At 32.3% G+C, this 6,704-nt stretch overlaps 1 pseudogene; it reads left to right on the plus strand.

Moving 5' to 3' along the window:
* Window positions 1-3,747: 3,747 nt before the first annotated feature.
* LOC126700732 (agamous-like MADS-box protein AGL62) lies at window positions 3,748-4,423 on the plus strand (annotated as a pseudogene).
* Window positions 4,424-6,704: the final 2,281 nt, after the last annotated feature.

Consider the following 6,704-nt stretch of genomic DNA (forward strand, 5'->3'; position numbering starts at 1 on the left):
GAGAGGATCATGTTTATCTTTACAAAAGCACCGTGCCCATATATATGTGTCACATTAGAAGATGTGATTTGTTCTGCTAATCTTGGATCCTCTTCTTTGTCTCTAAACACCATGTCTATTTCAAAATCAATCAGGAGAGTAGATCTATGTGATATCCCAAATTGGATTGGATTGGATTGTGCGAGTGTGTTATGTTGATGTGTGCTAAGTCTCATATCTGATATTTATTAGGTGGGTCTTAGTTTTTTAAATGATTATGAGGTCTCTCAATTGTGACTAGACTAGGTTTTTTGGAGTAAAGCATTGATATGGCTAACTTTTTTTGGTACGTCTTGCCATAAATTTAAGCACTTTTAAACTAGGCAGTGCTGTTATTTTTGGTCTTTTCTTGGTTGCTGGAAGCTTGTTAATTGTTATATGGTGAATTTAAGTCTTATTGGTAAGCTGCAGGGTGCCATAGATTAAATTACTGGGAACTTCATTATGTGTTGATATAACAGTCAAGATTTATGCGTTATACAAACCAAACATATAAAGGTTAAAGGTCACAACATGGTGCTTGATGCATGACTCTACAACGCCTGTTATTCGACATGCTAATATGTGGTAGTACAATAAGAACAGTCTCTCATATTCTCTATTACAGTACCTATTGTCATGGTAATTGTGATTGAGATTTGATACATTACCCGCCGGGTGCAATGCCTACTTTTACGTCTCACAAATTTTTTTACTTCCCCAACTCTTTGAGTTTTCTTAAATTTTTGTATTCAAACTTCAAAGTCTAAGATTGAAAGTGCTTTCTTAATTCTCAATCTCAGTCATTGAGAAGTAATGCACTCGGTGCAATACCCCAACTCTCAATCCTATTGTACATATGTCGCAACAATGGCAGCTCTTGACACCTCTAATGGTCTCCCTCTCTTGTAATAGTTCCCTCAAGATGCTGTGAATGTTTATCAAAAACTAATCATGTTGATAATTTTTGAGAAGAGAGGGATGGGCAAAGAGCAATTGCGATTATGTACAACAGGATACAATTACTACGAGGACAAGTTATGTACTACCACAGGGCCATTCTTAAAGACAAGGCATCAGGGCCACAAGGTCAACGAAGGCACTAGCAACCTTCTAATTTGCATAAAACGTGCGGATGTTGAAAGTAAAATGCTGTGACAATCTCTTTGGATTTTTAATTTTTTTTTAATTTTTTTTTATTTTATCTTAAAAATGTTGTTTGGTTTAAAATCAAAGTGATAAAATTAGTTTTTACACCCATTGAATCGGAATATAACTCCAGCTATTGGCCATGGGAGGAGGAGGGTGGGGATGGGTGGTATGTTCATGCGGTAAAATCTTCCTCCTTTATTATAAAGGAAATGTTGGGATTTAGGGTCCGTTTTGTTAGAGGGTGAAAAAGTGAGAGAATAGAAAATTAGAAGGTGATAGAAAAGTTGGAGGGCAGAAGAGATTTTAATTTTCTTTCATGGTGTTTGGTTGGGAAAATGAAAAAGTGGAGGGATAAAAAACTTTTTTGTTTGGTTGAGATGAATTTGTATAAATTTACTATCGTGTCCTAATTAGATAAAACAAAAACTAATACGTTATATTTCTATTAAAAAATTGTGTATGAATGAGCACTTCATTTTAAATAAATAATATTCAGTAATAAATAAAAAAAAGAGCACAAGAAGTTCAAAGAACGCAAAACTTTTATCTCAAAAAATAAAAAAATAAAAAAATGTTGAGAAAAGAAAGGATGAGCACCAAAAAAGAAAAGGAAAAAAAAAAAGAAAAAAAAGAAAAGAATGATAATATTAGAAAATACAAAAAAAAAAAAGGATGTGCACATAAAAAAAGAATAAAAGAAATGATAAATTCTGAAAAGACGAAATAGCAAAGAGGAAAAATACAAAAAAAAAAAAAAGATTTTATAAAAATTTGAACATTGGATGGGCAATTTCGTCCAAAAATCCAACTCCCGATTTTCCCTCATGTTTTTTCCCCCAAGAAGATTAAGTTTTGGTGGCTTGAAAAGAAAACTGTTGGGCCGCACCATTTTCTCTACCCCTTTCCACTCCCAACCAAACACTCATTTTTCCCCATTTTCTCTCTCTCATTTTCTATCCCTCCAGTTTTTACTCCAACCAAACGAATCCTTAAAGATTTTCATATTGTAGTGTACTCTAGGAACTCTAGAGGATATTGATACATTCTTTTCAACAACTTTTCTTATTCAATGATTGGCAATTAATGTCATTTTTCCTCTTCTACCTTGTTCAACAATGCTTTACTGGGGTTCAACTAGTAGCCCATTGTTTCCTTAGTGTTGGTGGGGTAATTATAGAATATTCAAGGACTATGATAAATGTGTACTCTCCCATATAATTGTATGTTTTACTAATTAAATTTATGAAGGGATCTGTTAGTAATGTGAGAAGTGAGGGTACAATGTTTATTATACTCTCACATAAATAACAGGTCTCACCTTGAGTTTAATTAATGAGACCTACAATTATGTGAGAGATTACACATTTATTATACTCCTAGAGTAATTTATAATTTTCTTGTGTTGGTGGCCTACTTCTTCCTCCCTTGCTATGAAAGAACTTTACCCTCATAAAAAGGGCTTTCATGAGTATTGTGTGTGTGTGTGTGTGTGTGTGAGAACTTTATGCTAATTAATAAATGTTTTTGATTATCCCAATATTATATTGGTAGTTATTAAAGGGTAGTATAAAGTATATCATATACGTTGTAGCAAAACAAGCCCAACACTTTTTTTTTTTTCCCTACCAACAAGGGAGTCTAAAGCTCTCTTAATATCTAACTCTTTAAGCCCAATACCCTAATTAACGACCATGATACAGTTGTATTTAGAGCCGACCCTAGGCCTAGGCCATGTCTTAGGGTCTCCAATGGATAAAGGCCCCCAAATGGGAAACTAAGCAATATTTTTATAAGTGAGTTATACATTTTCCCTTCCACTTTTAGAATGCTAAAAAAATTGAATGATGTTAGAAATATTACAAATTTTATTAAATAGATCTTACAAAATATTGTGTCATGAATCAAAATAAGCAATTTCAAATACTACCAATCACATTCTATTCCATATCAGTTTGTAAGTTTTTTGTAGTAAAATTTATAATAGATTTAGTATTTTTTTAAAAGATAATTACAATATGCTGCTAATCCTGTAGTTCGAACATTTTTTCCTCCTAAATCTCCAAACACTTGTACATGAAAATGCGACAATTAAGTTACAAAGCTCTTGGTTAGTAGAGATGCATCTTAAAGTACCTATAAGAAGGTTATAGATAATTAATATGAAACAAAAATCGTTAATTAGGGAACTAGATACCTATAATAACTTCTTGAACTGAGAGTACATAAAATTGCTTTATTTTTTTATGGGGAATATAGATGAAACACAATCAATAACTGGCATGTTAAAAAGAAAATTAATAGTGCCAATCAATGAAATTCACTATTCAAAATTAAGAGGGTAGTCCATAGAAATAGACAACTCAAAGAGGAAATAATATGGCATACAATCATTTAATTACCTTTTTTTTTTTGGATATTCCAAATCATTTTTTTTTTTTATAATGATAATCCAAATCATTTAATTACCTAAGCTTTCCACTTCTTTATATGCATCACTACTAAAACAAGACAGCCATCTGTTCAAGAGCCAAAAAATAAATTAAAAGACCATCATCTCTTTTCTCTATTTTTCTAGCCATGGAGAGCAAAAAGACCAAGGGAAAACAAAAGATAGAGATGAGTTGATCGTCTTGTTACTTTCTCAAAACGTAGGTCTGGTATCAACAAAAAAGCTAGTGAGTTGGTGACTCTATGTGGTGCTGAGGTTGGTGTGGTAGTTTTCTCACCAGCTGGAAAGCCCTTTTCATTTGGTCATCCCTTAGTTGAGTCTGTGGCCAACCGCTTCCTAAAACAAAACCCTCCACAAGCCCAAGAGGATCGTAGTACCCATACTTTGGAGGCTCAATATTGGAGGGTGAGAATCAATGAGCTCAACCAACAATGCGATGAGCTTCTCAGGCAACTCGAGGCTAAGAAAGAGCGAGAAAAGGCACTTCAGGAACTGAAAAAGGCAAGAGAAAACAAGGGTTGGTGGGAGGTTCCTTCTGAGGAGCTTAACTTTCAAGAGTTACAACAAATGAATGAATCATTGAAGGTGCTCCACAAAGTTTTGTGCGCTCGTATGAAGGAGAAGACTATAGCTGGGTTACCCTCTTCTTCTTCTTCTTCTTCTTCTTCTTCTTCTACCTTTCTTGCTGATTTTTCTGCCCAAGGAACCACCCCTTTTGCCCCTAATACCAGTGGAACTAATCCTTCTAGCTTTCCTTCTGGCTATGGCTATGGACAAGGGCACTTCAGGTTTTATAAAAATTGAAAAAAAAAAAAATGGAGGGAAAACCGATTTTTTTTCCTCATTTTGGAATATGTAGTGTGGGATTTAAAGATCTTATGATTTTCTGCAAATTATATTAATTAACTTCTATATTTTCTTCATGTCTCTCAAAAGAGATATTACCATACACATTAACAATGTATATTTATGAATACTCTCTTGTTACACAGTACAAATCCAGCCACTTAATTATATTTTCAGTTGTCACTACCAGTTTTTATTTTATTTTTGTATTATTATCTGTCAACATGCTTATCAAGGAAAATATATAGAAACTCATGGAATCGAGGAGATAAACTTGTATTATGTGTTTCATTTTGTGATGCACAAATTATAATTCGTTGAGTGTCTTTTCTCCGTATCAAACTTTGGTTGCTTTATAAAGATTTTAATAAATATAAATAATGTCGTATTTCATCTTCTTACATAAATAGTGAGTATAGTAGAGAGTACGACATTATTGCACTCCCGTATAATTTTTTCGATTAGTAGAACACTAAGAGTGGACTAGTGTTTACACTTTTTTCTCCACCAATTGTAGTATAACAAATGCCTAATTTTTTTTTTTCTTTCAATTTTAAACGTTAATTACTACTTTATAAGGAATAATAAAGATATGTAGCAAACTATGGTTCATGAAACATAAAGGAGAATACTAATGCCACATATTGTGAATGAGAGGTCTCACGAGACCTTCTTAAGATACCTTGTTGGTATTGGAGAAAATATCTTAAGAGTTGATCTCATAAAATATCTTCCATTGTTATTGGTGATAGCAATGTTAGGTATTGTTTATTATTTTTATCATTATTTTTGGATAGGATTGTTTATTAATATTAGCATTAAGACTTTTACTATTTTTGAGTCATTAATTAGTGTTCTAGATATACTACTTTTTTTTTTTGTTACAGAAATGAAACTAAATTTTTTTTTAAAGACACGTTCAGTAGCTCTTAGTACTTAATTTCATCACTATAGTAAATAATGAAACTTCTTTGATTACGTACTCTATGAAAAGAATGTGAGGGGGGTTTTCTCATTCTTAACCCTAAACTCTTTAAACCCTAAAACCTCAAACCCTAAATCCTAAAACCACAAACCCTAAATAGGGACGGAGCTAGGATTTCAAGTGAGAGGGGCGATATACACTCAAACCCAAATGCTTAAAAAATTTGTTATAGCCTAAACCCTCATATTGTAGCTCTAGATTAACCCAAAGAAAACCATGTTTTTTTTATCCAAGCTACTTATAAAAGAATATATATATATATATATATATATGTGTGTGTGTGTGTGTGTGTGTGTGTGTGTGTGTTTATCCCAAGCTTCTTTGGAGAATTTCATCAAACACTCAAGCTGCAATTATCCTATGCTAATGCTTTAAGATAAATTTCATAAATCATTTAAAATCCAGATAGAAACTCACAAAAAGAATCAAAATTTAATGAAAATTTGAATAAAGAAAGTGTACTTTTTATGAAAGTATGGAAGTATTGAACAAAAATATTGGAGCATGAAAATTCAAATCCTAGCTTTATATATTTTATATTTTGCCATTTCTCATTGGGCGGGGGGGCATTGCCTCCCCTGGTCCAAGCATAGCTACGACCTTGACCATAAACCCTTAAATGCTACACCTGTATGCCCTTATATCCAGTAAATCTTATATAATGTTTTCACATATTTTAGTTTTCTAATAGTGGTTGATAATTTTTTACTAAAACTTTTGTATTTAGTATTACACCATGATCCTTTCTCAAAATTTTTAATAAAACTTATCAAGAAAAAAATTCTTATAGTTTTTGAGTGATTAAAATATGTTTTTTGTGGAAAGCATGTGTTAATTGATTAAAGTTGGGTTCAGCTTGTTATTAAACAATTATTAGAGTATGAAAAAGGTGTTGATGAGCTCCTATATATTACATTTACATGTCCAGGGACCAGGGTAGAAGGCATAATCAGATGTCCATGCCTTAATTGTCACAATTTCTTTCATGTTACTCAAGATGATGTCAAAATGTAATTTTGTTCTACTATATATATATATGTAATGGATTAGACGTATAACCATGAATGCATAATGGAGAAATATTTTATGGCACATAATCTGAAAACGAAGAGGATGATATTCATATGTTGTAATGATTGCAATATCTGATGCGGATTAAACATTTGAAATGTTATTTAACATCCAAAGAGGTGAGCATTGGGGGATACATTTTATGATGGAGATGATCAATTGAAAATACTCGAGATTTTGAGC

Source organism: Quercus robur, chromosome 9, assembly GCF_932294415.1.
Source record: "Quercus robur chromosome 9, dhQueRobu3.1, whole genome shotgun sequence".
NCBI lineage: Eukaryota > Viridiplantae > Streptophyta > Magnoliopsida > Fagales > Fagaceae > Quercus > Quercus robur.